The sequence below is a fragment of the Cyanistes caeruleus genome, chromosome Z (genome assembly GCF_971803275.1).
Source record: "Cyanistes caeruleus chromosome Z, bCyaCae1.hap1.1, whole genome shotgun sequence".
Taxonomy (NCBI): domain Eukaryota; kingdom Metazoa; phylum Chordata; class Aves; order Passeriformes; family Paridae; genus Cyanistes; species Cyanistes caeruleus.
Window position 1 is genome coordinate 77,928,327 of NC_141732.1, and position 9,640 is coordinate 77,937,966.

At 38.7% G+C, this 9,640-nt stretch overlaps 1 long non-coding RNA gene across 1 annotated transcript in view; it reads left to right on the forward strand.

Moving 5' to 3' along the window:
• The window catches only part of LOC111941163 (uncharacterized), a 31,249-nt gene extending 22,142 nt beyond the window's left edge, over positions 1-9,107 (forward strand). The window contains exon 3 of the long non-coding RNA XR_002869877.2: positions 5,590-9,107. This is a non-coding gene — a long non-coding RNA (uncharacterized LOC111941163). The remainder of the gene's footprint in view (positions 1-5,589) is intronic.
• The last annotated feature ends 533 nt before the right edge of the window (positions 9,108-9,640 follow it).

Below are 9,640 nucleotides of genomic sequence, written 5' to 3' on the forward strand. Positions count from 1 at the left end.
CATAAGCCTGGTGTAGACATTAAACGTGCTTGCAAAATGAGAAAATGCACAAATGTCACTTAACTGGTCCTTGAGGTGATACAGGCAGAGAAGAGAATTCTGCAGCACCTTCTATGCAAAGGCAACCAGAACAGGCCAAGGAAAATAAGCACAGCCAGATTTAGAGAAGACATTAAACATGAGGAGCTTCTGGTGGATACAAAAATACGGGCATCATTAACCCAGAGTAAGATCAGCACTTGTGGATCAGCAGCCACCAAAGGGAGGAATCAGAAGATCTTCTGCTGTTCTGTTTAGCTTGCTGGGATGTGTTGCAGCTCACAAATTCTCTGTTTCCTTCAAAAAGGGACAACACAGCATGAAGCAGTCACTATCTGGTGATGCTGACCAGAAACAAAGCCTTGCTGTTTTCAGCTCCAACAGTTTTGTATTTTATTTTTCTCCTTGCCAGCTCAATGAGCAGCTGTTTGCTCTCCTCCCCGGTGCAAACCATGAGTAGCTTCAGCCAACATGGTACTGTTTCTCTGTTCATCATGTGGTAAAGGTCTAATACATTCTTCCTTCTGGAAGAGCAAAATGCTGCCAAAGATCTGTGTTGTCCTTGTTTGCCTTGCTCTTACATCAGCATGCAATTGTTACCGTAAGAGATTTGGTTTATTTGTTTGTTTGTTTGTTTGTTTGTTTTGGGGTTTGTTTTTTTTGGGGGGGGGAGAGTGTTGGTTTGGTTTGGGTTGTTTTGGTTTTTTTTTAATGAGAAACAGTATCCATCTAGATGAAAATCAGGAGGAATCAGCCCTATGTGGTCCATCTTTTTTTAAGTACAATAACGTGAAAGCAGAGCAAGGAATAGAGTGGGGAGTTGTATTGAGGTGAAGACATCTGTGCCCAAAGCCAGGCAGAGCTGATCATGTTCTCAGGAACTCCTGCAAATGGGATAATCAGTGGGATCTCCCCACAGCCAACTCAAATTCCCACATCCTTCAGCACAGTTTCAGCTTTCTCAGAAAACTGCTGGTAGCCTGAAGATCTGGTACAAAAGGAGTACCATATTAAACACTTCTACTTACTACCACAATGTATGAAGATGTGTTTTCTGGCTTGTAAGACTTGAGAAATTTGAGGCTTGGAAGTGATCCTCACATAAGTTGATTTCATGACAAGGTGTCAAATCCACCCTGACCTTTATCAGTTGAAAACCAGCACAACTTCAGAAACTTAACAGGGGCAACCAACTTCTGTCCAGTGTCAATACCCAGTTACATTGGGGTTTGAGAGGGATTCTCTCATGCATTAGCAAGTCCATGTAAATAAACAAGTGGTAAGGCCATGGGATGAAAATGCAGCTGTTGACAAACTTTGCTAACCTCAGCTGAGGGCAGCAGAAGTCATGGAATCATAGGATCACAGAATCATTTAGGTTGTACAAGATCTCTAAGGTCATCCAGCCCACCCATTCCCCAGCACTGCTGAGTCTACCACTAAACCGTGCCCCCAAATGTAAGATTGACACATTTTTGAAATCCCTCTGGGAGAGGTTTAGACTGGAAATTAGGAAAAACTTCTGCAACAGGAAGATTTTCCAGCCCTGGCACAGTCTGTGCAGGGCAGTGGTGGAGTACATTATCATAGGCTGAAAATTTCTCCTCTTGGGAGTGGCTAAGAGATAAGGAAAAAAAGTAGTGGAAACACAAAATTTAGTTTTCCAGTGGGGAGAATTTAGCAGATGGTATCCCCATGAGCCACACACTTTGCCCACTGCTCTTCACAGTATCCACGTGTAATCTGAGAAAGGAACAGCACTTGCAGGTGTTAAAAGTTATACAGGGCAGTCAAATCTAATACAGACTGCAAAGAGTCACAGAATTATCTTGAGGTACAGTCTAACTGGGTAATAAAATGGTAGAGCAAATTTAATTTCTACAAATGCAAAGTAACGTGCATGTGGAAAAATAACCCTAACTATACATATTCCCTGATGGCTCCAAATAAGATTTGTATTGCTGCATTTAATTTATGTATTCTGAATGGGATATGCTATCACATTGTCTTGCAAAGGATATAGTAGAACTGGAAGACATAGAGAGAAGGTGACAAAGACAATTAAAGGCATAAAACACCCTCTGCAAAATTAAAATAAACTGTTGTGGTGGATATAACAGAGATCTGTAGAATGAGGAATGGTGTGAAGAAAGTAAGGAGGGGAAATAATTCACTTCTTCACATTACAATATCTTCAACACTCCAAAGGTTAGACAGAAAATTTAAAAAGTGGGCTTTCTTTTTGTTTCTTTTGGTTTGCTTTTGTTTTTCTTTCTTTTTTGTTTGTTTGTTTGTTTTTCTTGTTTTGGTTTTGGTTTCATTTGGGGTTGTTTTCCCAAGCTGCACATTGAACTATGAAGCTTTGTCACAGAATTTTCCAGAAAATAAAGAATTATCCAGAGGTTCAAAGAGGAGAATTGACATCTATGGAAGTCCACACATCAAGCTGCTATTAAACACAGCAGCCCATCTGTGGCCTCCAGTTCAGCACTCCCTGTAATACTTTCTGCTGGAAAGTTGTCCCAGGGGGATCACAATGCCCTTTTCACACACCCCAGGCTTTTTTTTTTTACACTCTTCTGGGCATCTGTTGTAGCTACTATGGAAACAACATCCTAATAAATATCTGTCCTGATCCAGTATCTTACATCTCTCCATTGTGAGGGGAAAAACCCATGAAAACCCTGACTAGATTAGTAAGATTAGTAAGATTATTAATTTAACCCAGATCCTGCTGTTTTGCTTCTCACAGAAATCATCTGAGCCCACAAAAATTCTGTGACCAATTGTAAATACAATTTGCATAAATGATCATGCTCATTTGCATATAGTTGCTTCCTTTGCTTCCTTCCCTCAGGGACTGACAATCTGTTCCCTCTTCAGTGAATTTGGGATTGCCTTGCACCTCTGAATTATATAATTTTACTTCCTTTTCTTTCCCTCTCATTCATTTCTTACATTATATCATACTTCTTTTCAGGCTCAGCTGAGTCCTCACCTTACCATAGCTCTGCATTGCCTTGTGACTTTTCACTCTTTCCAAGAAAATTCACTGTTCTTTTTGGTGGGTATCTGAACAGTCCCTACAATGTGTAAATAAATCAAAAGAAAATATTACGAACTTTTTATCCTTTTGATGTACATTCAGCTGGCTCTAATTCAAAACTGCAAAATACGTACAGACAATGTGCAAAACTGTTTAGTATAAGGCAAATATACTCTTATTTACTGCACCCCTCCATTTCTTAAATTGTGCTAAAATGGCCCAAATTGTAACTTTCAGGAGAATGAGATTGACAGGCACTTTAGGTAATTTAAGTCACCTTTCTACCTTGAAAATCAAACTTCCTAATTCAAGCAGAAAAATTCTCAAAGCAGATCCTATTTTATTTCCTTTTAGTGAGAAAATTTTAAAAATAAAGGGTCTTTCTGAACAACTCAGCCCCTTTATTCCAGTTTTTAATCCAACTCTCACATAAAGCAAGATGAAGAATATTTTTATTATGAATAAACAGACCTTTACTGCTCTGCTGTTCACTGCCCATAGATGGCTGAGGAGGCTCAGAGTTCAAACCTGTCCTTTTTCCATCAAGGTGTGCCTGGTCTTTCCTCTGTGACTGCTGTTGTCTTCTGCTCAGCATTATTTTAGATCTGCAATAATAAGACTATACAAGATGTACCAAAAATCTGGTAAAATACCATAAAAAGCTGAGTTTCAGACTGGAAAGTTTTAAAATTAAAGCAGCCAATGTTTTCTTGCTCCACAGCACTCTTAAGAAGAATTCACAAGGTTATAGGGATACCAAACCACCTGAAGATTAAAACCTCCTGTCAGACAAGATTGCTGTGGATCATTGCAGCTGTTTTCTGGTCATCAAACACCCATCATAGAGGAGATAAAATAATTTATAGGGTGAATACAGTTAAAGGATACTTCAACCATAGGAACACAACTTTCCCAGCCTCTTTGCTAATGAGAAATTACATCATTCTTGTGATTTTCATACGCTGCTAAAATTGAGGGATACTATGTGAGGCTGTAATTGAGGGAGGGACTTGTATTAAAGGATTGTTCTGGTGTTCCCATTCCAGGGGTGCCAGATGTGGGGCTGTTGGGCTGAGTTTTCATTGTTTCACAGGATGTGCAGATGTCTCCTGTGGGGTAATGAATGAGCACCTCATGGAGTACCCACACAGAAGAATTTCCCTGCCATAAGCAGGTGTTCAAATATCAGTACTGGGATGTGTGCTGGAGTCCCTGGTAAAACACAAGCAACAGAATAAGATGGGATCCACTTCACAGGCAGCACATGTGAGGCACGGAGCCACTGGTCCCACAAGTCTATGCAAATGTGTGGAGCAAATCCGATTTGGCTAATAGCCAGCTGTATATTTTAACCACCAGGCAGCCCTTTCTCTCCCATTAGAGGCTACAGTCATCACCTCTGCAAAGCTAGAGTATCACTAAGAAGAGACCAGCTGAGCTTCCCTTCTGTTTCCTCGAGATGTGTGATGCTGTGAAAATACTACAGGCAGTGAGAGCTGGTACATGAACAGTGCCGTGGATTAAAGTGCAGCATTCTTTTCAGCTCTTGTGCTGGGAGCCAATGCACAGAGAGGAAACCAGCAATGATAGATGGGCTCACTCTGCATAAATCACTGAGGTAGAGGGAGGGAATATTAAAATGTGGTGGCACTTTGGGACAGCGTGGTCCAAATCGGACAATCTCTGGTCAAGTACAGTACCAGTAGCGTGAACCGCTGTCTCCTTTCCAGGCCATCTCCAAGCTGTGCTGCATATCTTCTATGGGCTGTTATTAGTTCATGATAATCACACTCTCTGCAGTTCTTTTACTGCTATTATAAAAATGCTTTTATGTTGGGTAGATGTGTTATTTATTACGTGCTAGGAGGAAATGAAGTTGGTAGTTCTGAATGTTGAACAGCAGTTGGAGCTGAGCTGCACAGTTCCCGGTCCCAAAGAACCCTGTCTCCCATTTCATAATAATAATAGTGATTTATCCCCCATGTTATTAAGCCATTTGAATGACTCCATGCAGATCTCAAGGCCAGCATTTTATTTTTGTCATCTAAGATGAAGCTGTAATAGCAAGGACTTCTTTCTTTTCTTTCTTTCTTTCTTTCTTTCTTTCTTTCTTTCTTTCTTTCTTTCTTTCTTTCTTTCTTTCTTTCTTTCTTTCTTTCTTTCTTTCTTTCTTTCTTTCTTTCTTCTTTTTTATTTTTTCTCTTTTCTCTTTTTTTTTCTTTTATCTTTTTTTTTTTTCTCTTATCCTCCCTTCCTTCTTTCCACACTTCCTTCCCACTGTCCCTCTCGCCTTCCTTCCATAAAACTTCCTTCAGGGAAATGTCCATAGCTGGGCAGATGATACAGTTCAACTTTTTTTGGCTCATACCTCTGTCATTAGGGCTGTTTTGAAGTTGGTATTATTACCCACTAAATGAAAATTTGTTTTAAACTTCATTTAAAATTCCATTTTAAATTAGGAAAAAAAATTAAAATATGTAAATTTATTCCTTTTTTTTTGGCAGGACACTGATGCAACTCCAGTGAAATGGGACATCCTTCTCAATGATAAAGAATTTTTTTAGACCAAGCTTTTTGAACACCCATATGTTGTCTGAGTATTGAAAGCTTTGGATGAGGTCAATGGGTTTACAAAAAAATCCAAGCAAAGAAAAATTCAAAATGAAACCAGTGGCTCCATGCTTTTCTCTTGCTCCATGATGTAAACTACCTGTAAAAAACAATAATCAATCCCTTGTGCACTGTGCAGGCTTCATCCCACCTAAATTTCAGAAGTAGGACTCAGTTCACTGATGTAAAGATCTAAGCAAATCATTATCTATGTACATAAATAAGTTCATTTTCCAGCTAGCACAGGTTTCATTTGGTTCCCCAGACTCCATGAGAAGGATCTCACAGTGATGTCTGGAGATGGAGGTGGGACAGTTTCCCCTTTTGTAAAGATATTTTCTCCATAGCAGAGGAATAGAGATTACTTCATTCTTTCAATGTATATGCCACCAACTGTGCAATGAAATTCCTTAAATTATGATGAAATTGCTCATTTCCTGAAGTGAACACAACAAACTAACAGGCACAGTAATTTTTAGTAGATTTGGATTCAATTCAATTTTCCAGATGTTCGCCTGCAATCAGCCTAGGAACTCAAATCTCAGAACGGTGCTATTCACACAACAGCTGTTGCAAATTTTTCTTTTGAATCACACCAATCTAAGTGTGGATTTGTTTACAGGCAGCCTCAGTCTTACATGAGGAACTGACTGATTACATAAAAAAAAAAAAATTCAAAGATTTCTTCTGACCATTTATGCAGTTTCACTATTATTACATTACGGCTCCTTTTTAAAGTAATTTTTCTCATGAATTAGTAAATTTAGTTTTCTTCACCAGTCAGTGAATTTTGTTGGTGACTTTGATTTTTTTTGAAAAATACTTTTTTTTTTTTTTTATTAGAGTCAGCTTCCTATCAGGAATGTGTTAGAAGGAAACAGCAGGTTAGAAGGAAATAGCAGTCACTGAAGACTTATTTGGAGTCCATTGTCGTCAGTATTTGCACAAGAAAACCTGCTCCAAGGAGTGTAATTAACAGATGCTCAGTCTGCAAAGATTAACAGCACCTTTAGTCAGACCTTGAATAGTTCACACCTTAAAATATCACCCTCTACAGAACTCAGTGTCCTTTTTATGATTTACAGGGGGGAAAAAATTTATCCAGCACTTCTCTTGATAATTTATTCTGATGGTCAGCTATTTTAACAGTGTCCACCTTTGTATTTGACTTCTGGCATACTGTAAACACAGTTTTTTTTATTATGCCTGGAATTGTTTCATTGAAGCAGCCATTTAACCTTTTCTAGCTCATCCACTTGTAGCTGGAGAGCAGAATGATTCATGCATGATTCCTATTGTGTACACAATTTATGTCCAACTTTTGCTGCCTAAGTGTGGTTCATCTGGACCTACAGTTAATGGAGGCAAAAATAAGATGACATTTCTCATATTTAAATCTGCCCCTTGGTTCTTTCAGATCCATCTGCCTGTGTCCCCTGGCCACAAGAGACAAAAATTAGACAACCACATCTGGATCACGTTATTTTTCACTTGGTTTTGTATGATGTATTTGCATCTTCTGCCTCTCCAATCCCTGCCCCAGCCAGAAAAGAGCACCCCCAGATTTCCAAATCCAGTCTTTACCTTATGGGGGGAGGTAGATCCTGGATGCAGCATATAGGAATGCTGCCATGCTGCACAATTACTTGACAGAGGCTGTTTGAAGGTGGCTTGTGAAAAACAGGGAGAAAACCATTTACATAGGCAGATAGTGATAGAATTGGAGGAAGTGGTTTTAAAATAAAATATATCTTTTTACTAAGAAGGTGATGGGGCCCTGGCACAGCGTGCCCAGAGCAGCTGTGGCCGCCTCTGGATCCCTGGAAGAGTCCAAGGCCAGGGTGGATGGGGTTTATGGGGTTTAGAGCACCCTGGGACAGTGGAAGTTGTCCTTGCCCATGGCAAGGAGTTAAAAAAAGATGAACTTTAAGGTACCTTCCATCCCAAACCATTCTGTCATTGTTTGAAATATCATGGATGGAAACCTGGAGATGGCTGTAGCTGAGGGATTGATGTATTTGTGACCAAGCTCTCATTAACAGGCATCTCACCAATGAGGAATTACAATTAAAAAGCTAGCTAAATGGCTAGCTAAATTATGGTAAACTCTTTTATTTTTTTTATTTTTATTATTTTTATGTAAGGGAGAGCAATGTTAAGTTTTTTGTATTTGCAAGGAAATTGTCGCTGTTAATGATGTAATCCAAGCAATTAACACTGCAAATTCACTAGATATTAGGGACTAGGTAATAAAGGAGATTTAGTGTCAAGAGTTCTTATAAAAAATTAATGAACCTGGGGTACCTTTTTTCAAGCTGCCTACAAAGTTGGTGTTTGACAACACAGTGTGTCTGGTGATATTCTAGTGCAAGTGTCATACTGATTGATAGACAAAAGTAATTTGACCAGGGGGTTTATTGTACAGGGTTACATACAGAAAGAAAAGCTCAGTTACATGAGTTACACAGTATCTTTAATTCATAGCTCTACTGAGCCAAAGGTGTAGGGAATATGGTATTCACATTTTCTGAAGTCCTTAATGTTTATACTGCTAAAAGACTCTGCAGCGTCTTAATAAGGAAGATGAAATCTGAGGGTTTTTTCTTTTTCATTGTTGCTTCTTCTAGCATCTTTCCAAATTTTTGTGTGACTGTTTGGAAGTGTGAATTAAACAGTGGGTATTTAATTGACTTGTTCCATCTATTTATACAAGACCACTCTTTTCTAATTTTAAGGCAATGGATACCGTGCTCTTATAATACATCTAAAGAGAATAACATTTTCCTTAAAGTCAGTGGAATGATTTATTTTTTTCAGACTATTTCCCTGTTTGACAATCTGTATTATGAAAGAACTTATCTGTTACACACTTCCTTCTGCTATGTGGAACTACCTAGACTTTTGTAGACCTTTTATAATGTTCTTTCCTTCAGATCTGCTATGGATTTAGACAACAATGTTCTGTTCTGTAATATCAGAGACCCAGAAATCTGCTAAAGTAAAAAGACCTGCTTTTGGAGTGGATGCTCCTGAATGCTCCTTCCAAATAGGATGATGTATACAAACATGCATGCTTATGTGAGAAAACTTTACAGAATAAATCTGCAGCAGTTAACATTCCCCAGTTTCCTCACAAGGGAATTGAGACTAGAGAAGAAATACATGGCAATGAAATAAACCAGATTAATTTTCACATGAAGAAGTTTTCACCACTGAGGATTTTGGTTTCTGTTGTTATTGTTTTAATTTTTAACATATGTATGTGCATAGAAATAGCTAGAGCCTGCTTTTAAAACCACTGGGGTAATTAAATGAAATTAACTTGATGAATGCTATCGTGTGCATCCTGATTGCTGAGTACTGAAGTTCTGGCTGCCTTTAATAACTTGGTGAGATAAAGTGATTTTAAACTGAATGTGATGTATTCAATTCAGCAGGCAGCAACTGGAGAAATCCAAACTCATCCAACAGATAAAGAAAGCTGTGTGGCTTGTGAAATACACATGTTGAATTCACATCACACTCTCTTCGTTCAAGAAAAGTTGTCTGAGACACCATCAGTGAAGTGACTTTGTTTCATTCAGATGTGTTGTAGATGACACACATACCCAGTTGCGGTTACTGGAGAAGACTAATTGCAGCTGCTAGGATGGACAAAAGCCTCTCAAGAAGAGGAAATATTTCTATTTTCTACTCTTTTCCTTCTTCTCCCCTTCTTCTTTTAACTCTTGTTTTCTTCCTCTTGTCAAAATGTCTTCCTACACTTGTATCAATTTTCCTCACTTTTTCTTACCCTTTAAATGAATCAGTTTCTCTTTTCCTCCCATGTATTATCTCAGACTAACACCCTTCCTAGAGAAGGTTCCCACATTTTCATTCTTTCCTTGCAACCCAAGCCTTCAGGTTCTCTTCCCATATCCTGACATTGTTCATGTTCCCTCTGTG